Raw genomic sequence first — 19,610 nt, forward strand, 5'->3', positions numbered from 1 at the left:
CAGTGAAGATTTTGACCGAGTTTCAAATCAGAACGCACATGAAGAATTTTTGAAAAGATTAGATTGAGTTTACCATAGAGGGGGAAGGGTCCGATCACATTCACTTACCAAAAAAAGTCAACTTGAAGAATTAGCAATAAGTGAATGCTGTAGAGGACATAAACTCATATATATATATATATATATATTCAAATGAAGACAAACGACGGAAATAGGGAAGACATTGCAAGTTGAAGAAATTGAAAAACTGATGAATTTCAAACAAACAAAAAAACTCAAATTGAAGATTTTCAACTTTTGTGGTGGCGTAACCCACCGTATAAGAAAGTTGGCTTCAGACACCGCGTACAATTGTTGTAGGGCTCTGAGAGTCAATTTCTTCGTTAATTTCTTCACACTTAGAGGGTTAGTCTTCATTGATTGAAGAAAAACGTTACTTCGTGTGTTGCGCATCTAAGTCATCAAGTCAGCATAAGTGTTAGGAGGTGTGTCCATTTCAGAGAACATTCGAAGATTCTAGGATATTTAGCTCACACAGCAACTTGCTAAATCTCTTCTCATCCAAGGGCTTAGTGAAGATATCGGCCAACTGATCTTCAGTGCTTGCATGGCAGATGGAGATATCGCCCTTCAACACATGATCACGAAGAAAATGATGACGAATCTGGATGTGCTTTGTCTTCGAGTGCTGAACTGGGTTGCGAGAAATCTTGATAGCGCTCTCATTGTCGCAGTAGAGAGGCACATTCTTCACGTTGATGCCATAGTCCTTGAGTGTTTGCTTCATCCATAGTAATTGAGCACAGCACGATCCAGCAGCAATGTACTCAGCTTCTGCAGTGGAGAGAGATACGCAGTTCTGTTTCTTCGAGGACCAACAGACCAAAGATCGTCCGAGGAAATGGCATGTGCCTGATGTTGACTTGCGGTCCACGCGATCGCCAGCATAGTCAGAGTCTGAATATCCAATGAGATCAAATGAAGAGCCCTTGGGATACCATAATCCAAGTGTTGGTGTGTGAGCTAGATATCGAAGAATATGCTTCACAGCCTTATGGTGTGATTCCTTCGGTGTAGCTTGAAATCGGGCACACATGCAAACACTAAGCATAATATCTGGCCTAGATGCACATAGGTACAATAAAGAGCCAATCATGGAGCGGTATACCTTTTGATCGAAGTCTTGACCATTTTCATCAGTGCATAGATGGCCATTTGTGGGCATTGGAATTTTGACCCCTTTGCAGTCTTGCATGCCGAATTTCCTCAATACATCTTTGAGGTATTTCTCCTGAGATATGAATATGCCATTGCGCTGTTGACGAATTTGAAGACCTAAAAAGAATTTCAATTCTCCCATCATAGACATTTGATATTCTTCACTCATCATATAGGCAAATTCATCACTATAACGTTGGTCAGTACAGCCAAAAATAATATCATCAACATATATTTGGCACACAAACAATTCATCATCATAAGATTTAGTGAAAAGAGTTGGGTCGAGTGAACCGGGTTTGAAGCCTTTCTTCATGAAGAATTCCTTCAAAGTATCATACCACGCCCGAGGGGCTTGCTTGAGGCCATACAGGGCCTTGTTGAGTCTGAAGACTTTGTCGGGATTCTTTGGATCTTCAAAACCTGGGGGTTGAGCAACATATACTTCTTCCTCAAGCTTACCATTGAGGAATGCACTTTTCACATCCATTTGATATAAGGTGATATTATGATGGTTAGCGTAAGCAAGTAATATGCGAATAGCCTCAAGTCTAGCAACAGGTGCAAAAGTTTCATCGAAATCAATTCCTTCAACCTGTGTGTAGCCTTGAGCTACAAGCCGTGCCTTATTCCTCACCACAAGGCCATTTTCATCTTGCTTGTTGCGGTAGATCCACTTTGTGCCAATGATGTTGTGCTTGCGAGGATCTGGACGTTTGACCAGTTCCCAGACGTTGTTGAGCTCGAATTGATGCAATTCTTCTTGCATAGCCTGAATCCACTCAGGCTCCAGAAATGCTTCATCTACCTTAGTGGGCTCTGAGATAGAGACAAAAGCAAAGTGCCCACAAAAGTTAGATAAATGTGAAGATTTTGAGCGAGTGAGAGGACCTGGTGCTTCAATGTCATCAATGATCTTCTCAATTTGCACTTCGTTAGCAATGCGAGGATGAGTGGGTTGTCTTCGAGGAATTTGATCAGCATTCCCTTCAGGAGCATTTTCTTCAGCACCATTTTCTTCAGGTGCGCCAGCCCGGTGATCATCACGATCTGGAATGAATTCTTCAGCAGATTCTTCGGTAGGAATGACATCCTCAGTAGCCTTGAACTTGATAGAATCCTCAGGTGCTGGTTCATCTATCACAGAAGGTAGGTGCTCTCTTTGCGAGCCATTAGTTTCATCGAACCGCACATCTACAGTTTCAACAACTTTGTGAAGAACGCTGTTGAAGACTCTGTAGGTGTGCGAGTCCTTTCCATAACCAAGCATAAAACCTTCATGTGCTTTCGGTGAGAATTTGGAAGTGTGATGAGGATCTCTAATCCAACATTTAGCACCGAAGACTTTGAAATAACTCACATTGGGCTTTTTGTCAGTGAGGAGTTCATACGCAGTTTTCTTGAAGAATTTGTGAAGATATACCCTGTTGATGACGTGGCACGCAGTATCAATTGCCTCAATCCAGAAGCGACGAGGCGTCTTGTATTCATCAAGCATAGTGCGAGCCATTTCAGCGAGGGTTCTGTTCTTGCGCTCCACGACGCCATTCTGCTGAGGAGTATAAGGAGCAGATAACTCATGAGTAATACCAAGTTCATCAAGATAGCCATCTAGACCGGAATTCTTGAACTCGGTCCCATTGTCAGTTCTGATGTGCTTGATCTTCACACCAAAGTTGGTTGAAGCCCTCGAGGAAAATCGTTTGAAGACTTCCTGCACTTCATGTTTGTAAGTGACAATGTGCACCCATGTGTAACGAGAATAATCATCAACAATAACAAATCCATATTGAGATGCATCATTCAGAATTGCAGAATAGTGGTTAGGACCAAAGAGATCCATGTGAAGCAATTCAAATGGTCGAGTGGTAGTCATGACAGTCTTCGCTGGATGCTTGGCCTTTGTCATCTTTCCAGCTTCACAAGCTCCGCATAAGTGATCCTTGAGGAATGACATGCTTCTTCTTCGCAAGCGTGTGCAGATTCCTCATGCCAGCATGACCAAGTCGTCGATGCCATAGCCAGCCTTCTGAAGCTTTTGCAAGTAAGCACACGGCTGGTTGCGATCCTATAGAGAAATCAACAATATACAGATCTCCTCTCCTAAAGCCTTCGAAGACTTTGGAATGGTCAGCTTCCATGATCACAACACAATGATATCTTCCAAAGACAACAACCATATCGAGATCACAAAGCATTGAGACAAACATGAGGTTGTATCCTAAGGACTCGACAAGCATGACTTTGTCCATGTGACGATCCTTTGAGATCGCAACCTTACCTAGACCCAATACCTGACTCTTTCCTTTGTCAGCGAAGATGATATGCTTCAGATGTGATGATGATAAAGGAGCATCCATCAATAGATTCTTGTCACCAGTCATGTGATTTGTAGATCCACTATCGAGTACCCACTCATTTGCTTTGGGTTGATCATCCTTGGCACCCTTTGCCATGAAGCAATAGGTGGGAGCGTAGTCATCATTGCCTTCATCAGCATTGTTGGTGTTGCCATTTTCTTCAGAGTTGAAGATAGACTTGCTGACAAATGCGGTAGCAAGAGCTAGACTTGCCACACCAGGCTCAGACTCCTCGGATGCCTCCTCTTCCTCATGATCCTCAGATTCAGCCTTAGAATCCATTTCCTTGCCAATGAATGCCTGAGCCTTCTTGGAGCTGCTCTTCTTGTGAGATGAAGACTTCGAGGATTTTGATGATGAAGACTTTGAAGATTTCTTCTTCTTCTTGGCATCATCAGAATTGTAATCCTTGTATTTCTTCTTCTTTAATTCCTTGTCCCACTGAGGACAATCTTGAATGTAGTGACCAGGTTTCTTGCATTTGTGGCACAACCTTTTCTTGTAGTCACTAGATGAGGAATCGTTGCTCCTTGAGGATATTCCAAAGTGACCACGTCTTGAGAACTTCTGAAATTTCTTCACGAGCAGTGCTAGTTCCTGGCTCAGTTCTTCAGGATCACCAAGGCTGCTGGTAGAGTCTTCTTCCTCAGACTCAGAGACTGCCTTGGCCTTTAGAGCACGTGGTTTGCCATAGCTCAAACCATAGAGATCTCTCTTCTCAGCAAGCTGGAACTCATGAGTGTTTAGCCTCTCGAGGATATTAGCGGGATCAAGTGACTTGTAATCAGCACGCTCTTGAATCATCAGTGCCAGAGTGTCAAATGAAGAATCGAGTGATCTCAGCAATTTCTTCACCACCTCATGGTCGGTGATGTCAGTGGCGCCAAGCGCTTGAAGCTCATTTGAGATATCAGTGAGGCGATCGAAGGTTTGCTGAACATTTTCATTGTCGAGTCTTTTGAAGCGGTTGAAGAGATTGTGAAGAACATCAACACGAGAGTCACGTTGAGTTGAGACTCATTCGTTTACTTTGGAGAGCCTATCCCAGATAAGCTTAGCAGTTTCCAAAGCACTCACTCTACCATACTGCCCTTTACTTAGAGGGCCACATATGATATTCTTTGCTTGAGAATCAAGTTGCTTGAATCTCTTCACATCAGCAGCATTCAGGGAAGGTGTGACTAAGGGAACACCATTTTCCACAACATACCAGAGATCATTGTCAATTGCCTCAAGATGCATTCGCATCTTATACTTCCAGTAGGGGTAGTCCGTGCCATCGAAGGTAGGACACCCAGCAGAGACCTTGATCATACCTGCGGTCGACATAACTAGAACTCCAGGTGGTTAAACCAAAATCACACAGAACAAGGGAGTACCTTGCTCTGATACCAATTGAAAGTGCGTTATATCGACTAGAAGGGGGGTGAATAGGCGATTTTTATGAATTCTTCACTGAGGAATTTGCTGGTGAGGAAATTCCTAAATGAAGAACTACTTGAAGCGGAATAAGTACTCAGAAAGGAACATAACAGAACACAAGCATAGTCATCATGATAAAATGAAGACAAGCACAGAGTACAGAAAGCGTAAACACAGGATAACACAAGGAAGAAGACAGACACATTGAAGAATTGGAACTGAGGAAATTGAGAAAGTCTTCAGTCAATGTCTTCAAACTGATATGAACAAGCACACAACAACATACATGAGGAAATGAAAGAGTTGAGGAGATAGAATCAGTTAGCTCAGTGAAGACAATGATTTGGTAGACCAGTTCCAACTGCTGTCTCAGTTGTACATCTGGTTGGAGCGGCTGAGTATTTATACTCGAGGACACCCAGTCCCGGACACATAGTCCTCACCGTATTCTCCTTGAGCTAAGGTCACACAGACCTCACCTAATCACTCGTGGTAAGTCTTCAGGTGACTTCCGAACCTTCACAAACTCGGTCACTCTGCGATCCACAATTCCTCTTGGATGCTCTAGACCTTGACGCCTAACCGTATGGAAGAAGCACCATCTTCAAAGGAAACAAGCATCGGATCCACGCATGATCAATCTCTTCAGTGATGCTCAATCACTTTGGGGTTTTGTAGGTTTGGGTTTGGGATTTCCTCACTTGATGATTTTCACTCAAAGTCCTCGGAGGATGGGTTGCTCTCAAATGACAAGTGTCAGTTTCTCTTGGAGCAGCCAACCAACTAGTGGTTGTAGGGGGCGACTATTTATAGCCGGGGAGCAACCCGACATGATAAGACATAAATGCCCTTGTCTGATATGACCGTTAGGTGGGTAGATATTTTTGGACAGCTGGCGCGTAGCACAGCAACGGTCAGAATATTTGAGGTTCGAATTCCTCAGGGCTATCATGTTCCTCACTTCATAGGCAATCCACACTGGCGAATTCCCAACTCTTCAGTCAGAACATATTCCTTAGAGACCAGAAGAACTTCGTCTCTGTCACTGAAGAATATGACTGAACTGTACAAGATTTCCAATGGCTTCACTCAAAAGGATTGGTAGGTGTAGGATTTTGAGTTGAGCATCACATGGAAATTTTTCCTTAATATTTCCTCGACCCCCTTTAACAGTACGGTGTTTCCTATGACTCAAGAAAGAGAAAATGAAACAGTAAAAACAAGAGTCTTCATGCTTCATGTTCCTCGAATGATTACCAAGTCTTCAAGGTCACACCAATTTCTTCACTTTTAATGTCTTCAGAAAGTCTTCAGAAATCCAAATTCTTTAGTCGAAGAACTTCATTTTTAGGGGTCGACTTTCTCTGTAAATATCAAACTCCTCATAGACTTATAGACCTGTGTACACTCACAAACGCATCAGTCCCTTAACCTATAAGTCTTCAATACACCAAAATCACTAAGGGGCACTAGATGCACTTACATTGTGTTTGTGTTGAATATTATGTACCCGTAGGGTTACAATAGGACTTGGAGTTGTAATAGGTGTGGGAAGGGTATGGTAGTGTTGGATTCGAACAGTGTATCCTAGGGCCTCCTATATAATGAGAGGCACCACATGTTTTAACCTATGCATACTTAATAGCAGCAGGCACACAAGGGGAGCCGTCATCTTGTGCCGACGACCAAGGCGGTCGCTGCAGCGGCATCAGTGGGACGAGCGCCCGTAGTCATGCCCCGCAGAGTAGGTGAGTTCGCTGAACTGCATCAATAAATCGCGGTTGCATCTTCTGCTGTGATTGCTTAGTCCTCGATAGATCTTACCTTTTTGGCTTCTTAAGCATATGGGATTTTATTTGTAAATTGTGGTGATGGCTGTCTTAGAATTCTTTCAGATGCCATCACTGTGGTATGAATGCAAGGACCACTTGCTCCTTTGCTGTTTTTATTTCCACCATCCAAACTAAAAGCAGATCGAAATCCTAGGGTTACTACCCCCTCCTGGCTATCTCCATCCCCATTGTCCAATCTGATCCTTCGCCATGGCACAGTATGACGGCAAGCTATACCAGCCTCGCCGAGGCCCCGAGCACCCCCTGCAGCCGGCGGAGGACTCGGAGGTGCACGCCGCAGATGCCGTGATTAACCACCTTGCGGTCACGGCGGCGGAGGTGGAGGTGGAGGCCGTACAAGGAGGAGCATCAGCAGGAGGTGGAGGAGGGCGAGGGGGATGGGCAGCATGGGCATGGGGAGCTCGGCGGCAAGGTGGAAGTCATCCAGATGGATGCCGAGGCCGCGGTGGCTGCTGCTGCTATGGCAGCGGCAGTTGTGGCGGCCACACAGTTGGACCTACACAGGGCAATGGTCTCTACAATTGTGCACCACCCTTTTATGTGATGTATAAGCCAAAATATTAAAAAGGGCAGCCCCGTGCATGTAACTCCCGCTTGCGCAGGGTCTGGGTAAGGGCCCGACCACTTTGGGTCTTCTGTACGCAGCTTTTCCCTGCATTTCTGCAGGAGGCTGTTTCCAGGACTTGAACTCGTGACCATGCCGTGACCATGACCGTGACCTCATGGTCACAAGGCAACAACTTTACCACTGCGCCAAGGCTCCCCTTCTATAAGCCAAATTATAGTTCATGAAAAATATAATAGTATCGTGATTTTATGACATGGTACTGCTGACAAAAGAAAACGATTACTACTTACTATTCTGATGCTAACAACCATTTTTAGACAATATTATATTTTGCTTGTTTGTCTAAATTACCTCTGCACGCATTATGCACAAATACAATTAATGGTTTTCAGATTTTCCCTGTATTTATAGGATGCAACACAATAGAGACCAATTTACATCTTCAAGACCAAGACCTGATGAAGCAACATCAGAACTTGGCAACTCCATATGGCTCCCCAAATAGGGGATCAATGGAGGGTCAACCTCCATCGGGTTGAGTATATTTTTTGTCCTGGAACTCTTCTGAAAGTTAAGAAATCATCCCTTAACTTCAAAACCACCAAAAGTCAGTCCCTCAACTATGTAAACCAGATACTTTTCGTCCCTAATAATGTTTAAGGTGGTTTTATTGTGACGTGGACACTGTTTTGACTAAAACGGGCCACGTGGGTTGGTTTTGACCGCCAGGTCAATCAACGGACTAGCAGCGTGTTTGTTTGGGGGGAGTTGGAGGTGGGGAATGGGAATTGGATGTCTGTGGGACTTAACTTCCCTTGATTGGGGCCCAGTTCTTTTGGATGATTCTCCCAGAATCGCCCCCTCCCCAGCTTTCCCAGAATCGTCACTTCATATTTTTTTTACAATCCTATCTAGTTAAGGTCTAATTAGCTAGGATTGTAAAAAAATATGAAGTGATGATTCTGGGAGAAGCTGGGGAGAGGGGCGATTCTGGGAGAATCGCCCAAAAGAACTCGCCCTGGGTCTGGGACATGGGAGTTAAGAGAGGCAGGGGAAAGGGAATTCGGAGGCCCAACTCCCATCAGACTCTTCCCACGGGGGACCCTAGTAATTCAGCCAGGGAGTGGGAATTGACATAAAAAAACCCGCGAGCTGTTCCTCACGTCCCGCGGTGGAAGGGGATAGAGGCGCGAAAATTGTAGAGAAAGCGCGGTAAAATCCTACCTGATTACCCCTATTTAGCAGCGGCGCCATTCTTCCTCTAAACAAATCTTCGACCCACTAATTTCTCCTCCTTCTGCAGAGATGGCGGCACACACGAACAGGAGCTAAGGTAGCCCCTTTTTTCATCTTTCCATCTTGAATTCGTGGATATTTTCCTGCCAATCCAACCTTGTTTCGTTCACATCTAGTTGTATCCCATCTGATTTTGCTAACAAAATTGGATTCGTTGCTTTTCCCTTCACAAACTGATGCAGATCTATTATTCTTTCTATTTTTTCTCCTGCTTCACAGGTCGCAGATTTGTCTCAGCACTTCGTTTCCCCTTTTCTATCAGGAGCAAGAGAAACCAAAAGGCTGCAGGTGGGAAGTAATCCTTCATTTTCTATCTCATTTGTTCCCTTATTTGATTCGTACGGGAAAGTGTAGAGAGGTCTCTGTCTTACATAGTAAGTGATGGCCTTTTTAGAAGCATAGGTGGGACATGGATGGGTATAATTAGTGGATGAAATCTCTTGTACTTGTACAATTTTTTATGCTATTCTTCAGCTGCAGTTGTAGATCATCGCTGGCTTGCCGTTGTGGCTGCTACTTGCACATGTATATAACCAAGATTGTTCAGGATGTTTGCTTCATGCTCCTGTACTTTCTAAGTACAATTTTAAATACACAATTAAGTGCCAGCTGACAACTGTAAGTGGCATATGCAGATGCATATTTTACTGAACATATATGCATGTTTCATTGACACATATTTTATATACACATGAACACACAAACAAATCTTGATAGCTGATACATATTAGATGTCTTTTAAGTCCCAACTTATATGATTCTTGTAGATTTTCCCTGTTCATGTCTTGTTTGATTAAGTGATACAGTACTCATTCTTTTACTTTATCTTCTACAGATCGCAAGCAAAGAACAAGAGGTACGGCTGAACTTATTCTTTTGTAACTGCAGAAATATGTTCAGATTTATCTGTCTGGCTCTCTCTTTGTCCTGCTTAGCATCTGAATTTTATCAGTAATACACTAGAAAATGAGTGTAAATAGTTTGTGGATAAATTCTAATACAAACGGATATGTTAGGCGAAATTAACACTATTGCTTGCGGCTGCTTGTTGTCGTGGTTGCGCACCTGATTGGTACTACATAGGTTCAGGACAAGGTTAAGCTTATGCGTCTGCTTCCTTGCTTCCTGGTGCGCTATGTTTGAAATAATGTGAAATTCCTACAACCTGCACTTTGAAAGATCTGCATCTTTATTATCTATAAAACTTTTTATATTTCAGTCTGAAGAGTACATGTGAACTGAAAAAAGAGTAGTTTAATTCATGTTAATGCTGCACCTTATGGTCTTGTACATCAGTATAGTATAGCATTATGTAATAAGCATCCATTTGATTCATGTATTCGATTGCCTTATATAAATACAAAATGGAGGGGGATTTGATCCATATCAAAATGCATCATGGGGGTACATTTTCAATGGAAGGACCACTTACTTATGATGGTGGCGAAGTGTCTATTTTTCAAGACTGTGACAGTGAGCGTACATCGTATTTTCGTCTAGTTCGCATGGCTAAAGACGTAGGTTTCAAGGATGGTGATGAGTTATATTATACAGTCCCTGGCTGTAGTCTTGACGAACGAATTGATTTAATTCATGATGACAATTCTGTCATTAAGATGTTGAACTTTGCAAAGAACACAACTTTGCAGACATCTATCTTAAACATAAAGACCAGGAAAATATGTCTACTGATCCAAGATCTGGTCTGCGCACTAATGAGAAACTTCTAGCGGAGGTACTTTACATAAAAACAAGTTACTTTTATCCATGCATTATTTTTCTTTACTGCTGATGCGTGACTTTCTGGTTGCTTGTTGCTTGGCTGTGTGTGATTGCTTATACATATGTGTGGCATTTAATCTATTGTATCTTATTTCTTATAGTTGATTGTGTGGCACTCTTATATAATTTTGTTCACAGACATGGCACATCCACCAACAAACCGGGTAAACATAATCTTATGGCACACAATGAGGTAACGAAGAGTGAAAATACTCATACTTTTATATCTGTTGCTGCAAATCTTCATGATGTTACTTAGGAGGAGTCGATATAGGATGTGTCGAATTAGGCAACCTTCTTGGTATGACCCAATTACTCGAGAACAAACCCTGAACAACAAGATACGAGTAAGCGATACAGAATGCATTTTCCAACTACAGATGGATAGGCGTTGTTTCAGAGTGTTATGTTCTTTGGTAAGAAAAATAGGTGGGTTGAAGGATACTAGGCATATGAGCGTGGAAGAAACGGTTGCCATGTTTCTTCACATACTTGCACATGATGAGAAAAACCGAGCAATCCATCATGATTTTCAGCGTTCACCTGAAGTAGTAAGTCAGAAATTCCATGAAGTACTAGGCGCAGTTTTAAAACTCTGGAAAGTGTTGCTTAAGAAGCCTCGACCAATTCCAGCCAATTGCGCTCATGGAAGGTGGAAGTACTTTAAGGTATCAGTTTAATATTTCAACATAAAAAAACAATTTTAGGTCTAGTTTTGTTCACGGTCTAACACATATTGTTGTTCCTATAGAATTGTTTAGGTGCCTTAGATGGGACATATATAGAAGTTTATGTGCCCAAAACTGACAAACTGAGATTCCGTTCAAGAAAGAATGAAGTTGCAACAAATGTTCTTGGCGTATGTGCGCCAGACATGCAATTCATTTATGTATATCCGGGTTGGGAAGGATCTGCGGCTGATGGGAGGGTGCTTCGAGATGCTTTATCAAGATCAAATGGCCTTAAGATTCCTCGGGGTAAGAGATTGTACAAAAGGGTCCATGTTAGTTAGATGCACATATTTTATACGTAGTTGACAAACCCATACATATGTTTCTATTGCGTAGGGTGCTATTATCTAGTTGATGCTGGGTACAAGAACTGTGAAGGATTTCTTGCTCCATACAGAGGGCAACGGTATCATCTAAATGATTGGAAAAACCCCCCAACAAAAAAGAGGAATTGTTTAACATGCTGCATTCATCAGCAAGAAATGTGATTGAGAGGACTTTTGGATTGCTCAAGATGCGATGGGCTATCATTAGAAATCCCTCTTATTATCCTTTTGATACACAAGTTGATATAATTCTGGCATGCTGCTATCTTCACAATCTGATACGACAACAAATGCGGGTTGATCCCTATGAACAATATCTAGATGAATACATGCTACGTCTTCAACAACAACAAGTAAATGAGGATGCCATTCTGTCCACCAAAACATCATCCGAGTGGACTGAGAAAAGAGACAAGTTAGCTGATGAAATGTGGAAAGCTTGGATAGCCAAAAGACAAGATCGTTGATACACGCTAGTACATTTTTACTTGTAGGACATTAGATGTTTGTTCAGGAAAATATGGGTGTCGAAACATTCTACATTGATATTTGTTTTCTCCCATATGTCATAGTAGCTTATGTGTCATTTTATTCACTTTCTTGTAATGATAGGAGAGATTGATTAATGTATGAACATCATATTTCCTACATGAGCATTTATATCTGTATTGTTTGTACACACACATTTCATTGTCATATTGAAACTATCAGAAAACCAAGTCAAAGAGGCCAAATTGACATTGAAAAAGAGAGACAAGAGAACATGGACAGTGGAGGAGGAGAGGTTGCTTATTGACATTCTACATAACATGAATGATTCTTCTTGGAAAGTAGATACTGGCCACAAGTCTGGATATCTGACCTACATTGAGAAGGAAATGGCTAAAGTGCTGCCACATGCTGATCTTAAAGCAGATCCACATATCAGGTCTAAAGTTAAGATTTTGAAGAAGCAACTTTCATATGTTCTGGAAATTATGCAAAATGGTAGCGGGTTTGGATGGGATAATGAGAAGAAGATGGTAACTGGAGATAGGGAGACATATATGGACTGGGCAAAGGTACAATATGTAAATAAATCGTCTCTATTTCATGTTATTTTCAACTAAAATTTAGTTTCTAATGGAAATTCATGCTCTTTTTTTAGTCTCGTGAGGGAGCAGGTCCTCTGTACATGAAGCCTATGGTTAACTTTGACAAGCTATGTGAGGTATATGCTACTGATTTAGCTAAAGGAGGGAGTGCTAAAGGTCCGGGGGAAGAAGAAATAGTAGAAGATGGATCGACAGTAGATGCACAACCTACCAGCAAACCAGCCAAGGAGAATCTTCTTGAATTAAATGAGGATACAAGCCCATCCGGTGGTTCTAGGCATGGTCGTAAGAGAACATACCCTGATGATGATGCACTTGAGTCAGGTCTTGCAAGTGTGTTGAATACAATTGCAAAGTTCTGGGAAGCTGAGCAGGAGAATGCTAAAACCATGAATGGTTTACAGAGGGCATTTATTCATGAATCGCATGTTCATGAGCAAACATCAGCCAATAGAACCAAGTTACTTGATATTCTCCAGAATCTTAAGGGTCTCACAACCGAAGAGGTTGTAATGGCTATCCGTGTCATTGGTGGTGATGCTGGAAAGACAGAACTTTTCATCAATTTGCGTGATGATTACAAAGTGGTGTTTGTTCGTCAGGAGCTTGACGCGGCCAAAAAATAATTGAATACTCAGATCTACAATTCTGGATTCTTAGTTTCATTTTTTAGCTCAGGACTACTCGTTTTCTTTAAACTCGTCAGTAACAACATTTGGTGCTTCCCAATTTATTTTACATTGCCATTTCCTATACAGTACACTAGTAGTACATTTATGGAAATATACTGAATGATTGGTTCATGCTAGTGCTGTAAGAAAAGGATGTTTTCATCTCTTTCATCAACCCATGTGGGTATTGCTGTGTCATGTGTTGCTATCATTTTCTCCTACGTACAACAATGATCTTATGACATTGTATACTATATCTCGAATTGCTTACTAATTTTATTTTCGTTTTTGCATTAAAATTACAATAGTATATTATTTGGTAAATGCTGTCAGCTGGCTCAGGTAGGTCTTGAAATGTCGGAGGAAGATTGGCTTTTGGGTCAGCACCTGGATAATCACAGCATGTGTAGAGATAGTGTACATTTTTTCCTTAGTTTGCCCAGTTTTAGATTTAATTTCATTTGCTCATTTTGTGTTACTGAAATGGTGTTTGTATCTATTTTTGCTCACTTTCTATACTGCCCATCATTTTTACTTGGCCTTGGTCGGTTTAGTTTCTGTAGCTACTAAACATATCATTAACAACTCCCATTCCAAGACCCCTGAACCAAACAGAGGAAGTTAATTTTCTGTCAAATTCCCACGAATAATTCCCACCCTACACCAAATGTGGGACTGGGACTAACACTCCACTTCCCATGTCTAATCCCACAACCAATTCCCCCTTAATAATTCCCAGTCCCTTTCCCTCAAACTACCAAACACGCTGTATGTAGAGCTGGGTTGAGGGTCCAGGATAAGAGGACGGTGGCAGCGGCATGAAGAGGCGAGAGGTTCAATAAGGCTCGTGAATTTTGTATGAGGGAAAGGGCCCATGATTCATTTTTAGGGGTAGGCATCGTGTTTTTTTAAAATGTACGTATGGATACATCCAAAAAGAGGAAGAGAAATATCGTTAGTGAAAAACACTAAGGGTAATCAATGACAGCACCAGCGACGATGATATGGTTACTCGCTGCTATTTAGTGGGGTCTTTGCAAGCGAGATCTAAGGCAAGGATTCACCACCATAACTCTTTGATGGCAACACCAGTTAGCAGAGCATGCACTAGCGGCAAGGCTAGAGGCCAGGATGAATGCGCGCCAGAGCTCCATCGAGCTTGTGGCCTTTGGGAGCAGAATCTGAGGCGAGGGCAATTTTGGAAGGAGTGTGCGGATGTGGGAAAGTCCAACTTGAGGCATGTCTTTATATTCAAGACACGACTGCTCAGCTGTCAAGGTCGTGGACTGCCGTAATTCATTCTTCAGTTTCTTGGGCAATTATGACGTTGAGGAAATGGAACGAAACAGCCATGGGAGATCATGAGTCAGACTTGATGGTGTGTGGGCTAGCATGACATGTTGGCTTGCAGCAATTGGCGTGTGAGCCCGCCGCAGGAAATACTGGATTAGATGTTGTCAACCTGTGGTGTGTCCTTGCAATTATATATGAAACGCTGATGTGGCAAGGATGATGATGTGGACACCTTGCATGTTAAGAGAAATAAGTAAGTGGGGATGAACTATTTAGATATTATAGATACTAGCCCTCGATCTGGTGGGTCTTTTAATATTATAATCATCTAACCGTTAGATATGTGTAACATATATATGTATAAAGATCTCCTTCCTAAATCAGTGAATAATTACCCACCATTGCCATTACATAAAGAATACCCTTTCAACATAAGAAAAGAAAGGCACCTATGTCTCTCTCCTAATAACTCACGAGGCCTACCCTACATCTATAATATCTAAATAGTTCATCCCCACTTACCTATTTCTCTTAACATGCAAGCTGTCCACATCAGCATCCTTGCCACATCAGCGTTTCATATATAATTGCAAGGACACACCACAGGTTGACAACATCTAATCCAGTATTTCCTGCGGCTGGCTCACACGCCAATTGCTGCAAGCCAACATGTCATGCTAGCCCACACACCATCAAGTCTGACTCATGATCTCCCATGGCTCTTTCGTTCCATTTCCTCAATGTCATAATTGCCCAAGAAACTGAACAATGAATTGCGGCAGTCCACGACCTTGACAGCTGAGCAGTCGTGTCTTCAATATAAAGACATGCCTCAAGTTGGACTTTCCCACATCCACACACTCCTTCCAAAATTGCCCTCGCCTCAGATTCTGCCCCCAAAGGCCACATGCTCGATGGAGCTCTGGCGCGCATTCATCCTAGCCTCTAGCCTTGCCACTGGTGCATGCTCTGCTAACTGGTGTTGCCATCAAGGAGTTATGGCGGTGAATCCTTGCCTTAGATCTTGCTTGCAAAGACCCCGCTGAATAGGAGCGAGTAACCATATCACCGTCGCTGGTGCTGTCATTGATTACCCTTAGTGTTTTTCACTAACGATATTTCTCTTCCTCTTTTTTGGATGTATCCATACGTGTATCGAGTATATGAGCTTTTGGGGGTAATCAATTCACCACATCCACATATGTGATCTGATATTGCAAATGAAAAATTCAGGGATGCTTCCGTGTTCGCAGCCTCTCATACAAGTCATCGGCGTGTCATTGCGTTGGAGTTCATGTGTGCCCTCCGTGTGTTTTAATTTTGTTTTCATCTGGTACTTCCATTCATGGGAATTTTCAGTTGATACTTGAGCAAGAGTAGCTACCTTATGTATCTTCTCAAAGCACCTACATGAATAAGCATTGAGCTTCCCACTGTATCTTATCTGAAGCGTCTACACGGGTAGGCAATGCAAATTTCCATTTTGCATTTTGTTTCATACAGCTGCCCTGAAGAGATTTTGTATCAGAACTATTGCCCTTCAATGAATAATCTAACTTACCACTTCACTTAACAGCCAATTATATGTAATAGGCATGTTTTTATTGTCAGTATTATGTAGACTACACGTAGAATACCTTTTCTGGGCCAGGTCATATGTCTTGCTACCTTGCTTTTTATGATATAAAGTTGCATATACTAAACAAGTGGACTGACATCATTGTGCCTATATAAACATGTCGTAAGATCAAATTGTCCTACATCAAACAATCTGCCTTGCATGCAATCAGATGGGCTTTCCCTCCTCTACAGTCCGTAAAACAAAATGACCAAGAGAACCAAATCTAACTATTTCATGGTAAGTTGGAAATATTTATACCAAGAAACCAGAACAATACATTACTGCCCTTAAGTTCGCATTTATATTCCTCATAATATCTTCCACTCAGAAGTGCAAGTCATCACCAAATCACTCAGTAGATTTAGGATCTGATATACTCCCTCCGTCCAAAAATACTTGTCGGAGAAATGGATAAAAAAAGATGTATCTAGAACTAAAATACATCTACATACATCCATTTTTCTGACAAGTATTTTCGGACGGAGGGAGTATTTGAGTATCCAAATATTAATCCAAGTATCATTTAACCTTCATACATGAATTACTAATGCTCATGTATAGCTAACCATCTCCCGCAGCAATGCGCGGGGATATCATCTAGTTTTCTAATTAACGTGGAATTTTTAGACTAATTCTCTTGCTTCTGATTAACCCATCATTTACTTCTTATATATAAATAGATTACACCCCATATTGTGGGCACGGTTAAAAATTATATGAAATTTTGCATATTTCGGTGCGGTCAACTATTTTTAATCCTGAAATATCGAGTCACATTCAAACTATTTTGAAAAAATAATTTATATAAATATAAAATCCAAATAATTGTCCATGCATAAAAATCAATGGAATCTAAAATCTTGTAATGAAAAAAATTAAAACTAATTCCCGATTTGATGTGTTTTAAAAATGTACAACCCATTTCTGGGCAAACCGAATGAAATTCTCCTCGTCTTGAAAGATTTGCAGCCCAGAAGGGCTGATAAAGCAAGTAGGCCTCGTTTGGGTATTTCTTTAAAAAAATAGAACTGGGCTAGCCATTTTCATCAAGAAAAAAACACCACTGGGCTCATGATGTGGTAAACATAAATAAAACCTTGGCTAGACAGGCCACATCACCCACACAACCCCGTTGTTACCCTGATTCGTCGCTAAAACTAGTATAAATAACAACTGTTTGTTCCACACAAAAAACTGCGCGACCCGCTGGGTCCCTGGTGTCAGCCGATCGTAGTGTAATTCCCTCATTTATTGACTACGTTGACAATGGCGTGAGCCCCAGATGTCCAACCACTAAGAGGAACCATTTTTTGGGCTTGTAATAATGAGGTACTTGCTTGCGTACTGCCATGACGCTGGTGGGTCCCTACTGTCATCCTCTCCACGTACAATCATCTTCTTGTTCCTCTTAGTTGTTGACGACGTTGACAATGCAAGAGGGTGGCGCACCGCACACGGCAAGCGAACCAAGGTGGAGGACGACGATGAGGCCTCGAACGGAACGAACAGGAGCCTTGGAAGATATGCCGGTCGAGTCATAGGCGGAGGGGAGTACGAGGGTTGACTGGTTCGGGTGCGGGTGTGTTGGGGCTGACATCGTTGGAGAATAACAAGACGTGTGGGGGAATAGAGGCAGGGAGTGGCCAACGTTGGAGGTACGGTGGGGCAGCGGAGGCGCAGCCAGCCATGGGAGACAGGAGCAGGCGGAGCCAATGGGGTGGTTTGGTTTGGGCGGCTGGAGGTAGAAGACAAGAGATAGAAGATACACGACAGATGTTGGATGTCAATCCAACGGCTGGTAGGCAGAATCATTTGTTGACTGGCTAGTAAGTCGACACCACCTTGGATAGACTATTTCCTCGTGGGTCCCAAATGTCATAATCCAAATCTGTCACGGTCATGCAGCCTTTCCTGTGAAAATTTACAGCCCATTTGATGTGCTAGTTCGAAATAAGTTTGTGGGTGCTGGTGGGGGCTAATCACTTGGTTTCTGTAATGCACAGTGAGCTCAAGCAGCCGGCGAGAGTGATGTTATTTCCCTTGGTTGGGATTTGTTACAATATTTCACTCTAAATTAAATGAATGGCAACCATTTGCCTTGTTTCAAATAAAATATGACAGTCATAGCCAAGTTGAAAAGATCAAGAACATCTAACTCCAGCTTACAAACTGTACAAAAGCACGAGGGTTAATTGTTCATCAGGTTTAGACAAAACCCAGGTTGAAAAGGGCAACAACATCTAACTCCAGCACTGTTTTCGGCAGTCACAGTCAAATGGATCAGTCAGGTCCATAGAATGAACGTCATGGGTCATAAAATTCACTGGATTATGACCACAATATGTTGTAAATAGAAGCCCGGCACGTTCAAAAGCTCTTTTGCCCACTCAAAACTCCTTTTTTTGCTCTTCGACATACCCATGCATCAAAACCATGCTGCTCACAAACTTAAGCCTAATGGACAATAGTAACCTCGCATTCAGCAGGAAGAATGTGACAAATATAGTGTTTGGACGGTTGGCTACATATCGTTCTAGTGTTATTGTCTTCAATCGAATGCCATGAGAAGTGAGAAAATCCCGGTGCTTACGAATCCACCGATTGGTTATAACTTTCTTACCCCGTCCTGTTGCCTAAATAGACATGAAGATTGAAAATAGTTAAGGTCTAAAAAAAGTGTGTCGAAAGAGCAACAACTAAATAGTTAATTCTAGTACACTATATGCGGGCTTCCAATGTGCGTGAAATTATCACCTTTATATACAACTTCTCCAGACATGGAAAGCATCACAGCAAGCCAATAATCTTGTTCAGATCAAAACTATTCATTTGGATATATAAGATCTTGACATAATCTAGCACCATTGATTGGCCATCCATGGAGAAAATCTTCATTGAGCACAGAACATAATATTAGTACAAAATGTGTACTCCAAGATGATATATAACTTATGCGCAGAAATTTCAAATGCAGCTTATGGTTACAAGTGTAGATGATAATATAAAGTACCTGAAGAACTGTGGAGCCAAACACCATATTGAAATAAGCACAGAGATCATGTATTACACCCAAGGTCTCCAGTTTAGGCGCAGAGAGGACGGTTATTTGCAACGGTGAATAACTAGAATCAAGGATCGACCTTTGAAGTGAAGGTGCATCTTGGATGATGAGCTGCCTTCTGTCAAAAGAAATTCCAATTCTTACAAGGTTAGGCGACTTTATTTGGAGACAACCGATTCTAACTGTGAAAACAAGCACCAAGCACTCTAGGGCAGAGCAACTGGAGTGGATGATGCTGTGCAATGAAGCCTCCGATATACGAACCCGCACAACTGAAAGTTTCTTGAGAAATGGGAGTCGAAGGTTTAGTACCA

At 42.0% G+C, this 19,610-nt stretch overlaps 1 long non-coding RNA gene across 1 annotated transcript; it reads left to right on the forward strand.

The window, feature by feature from the left end:
* Positions 1–8,573: 8,573 nt before the first annotated feature.
* LOC123161413 (uncharacterized) lies at positions 8,574–10,239 on the forward strand. Its single transcript, XR_006480692.1, has 3 exons — positions 8,574–8,754; positions 8,937–9,005; positions 9,553–10,239. It is a non-coding gene; the product is annotated as an uncharacterized lncRNA (long non-coding RNA).
* The last annotated feature ends 9,371 nt before the right edge of the window (positions 10,240–19,610 follow it).

Source organism: Triticum aestivum, chromosome 7B (assembly GCF_018294505.1).
Source record: "Triticum aestivum cultivar Chinese Spring chromosome 7B, IWGSC CS RefSeq v2.1, whole genome shotgun sequence".
Classification (NCBI taxonomy): domain Eukaryota; kingdom Viridiplantae; phylum Streptophyta; class Magnoliopsida; order Poales; family Poaceae; genus Triticum; species Triticum aestivum.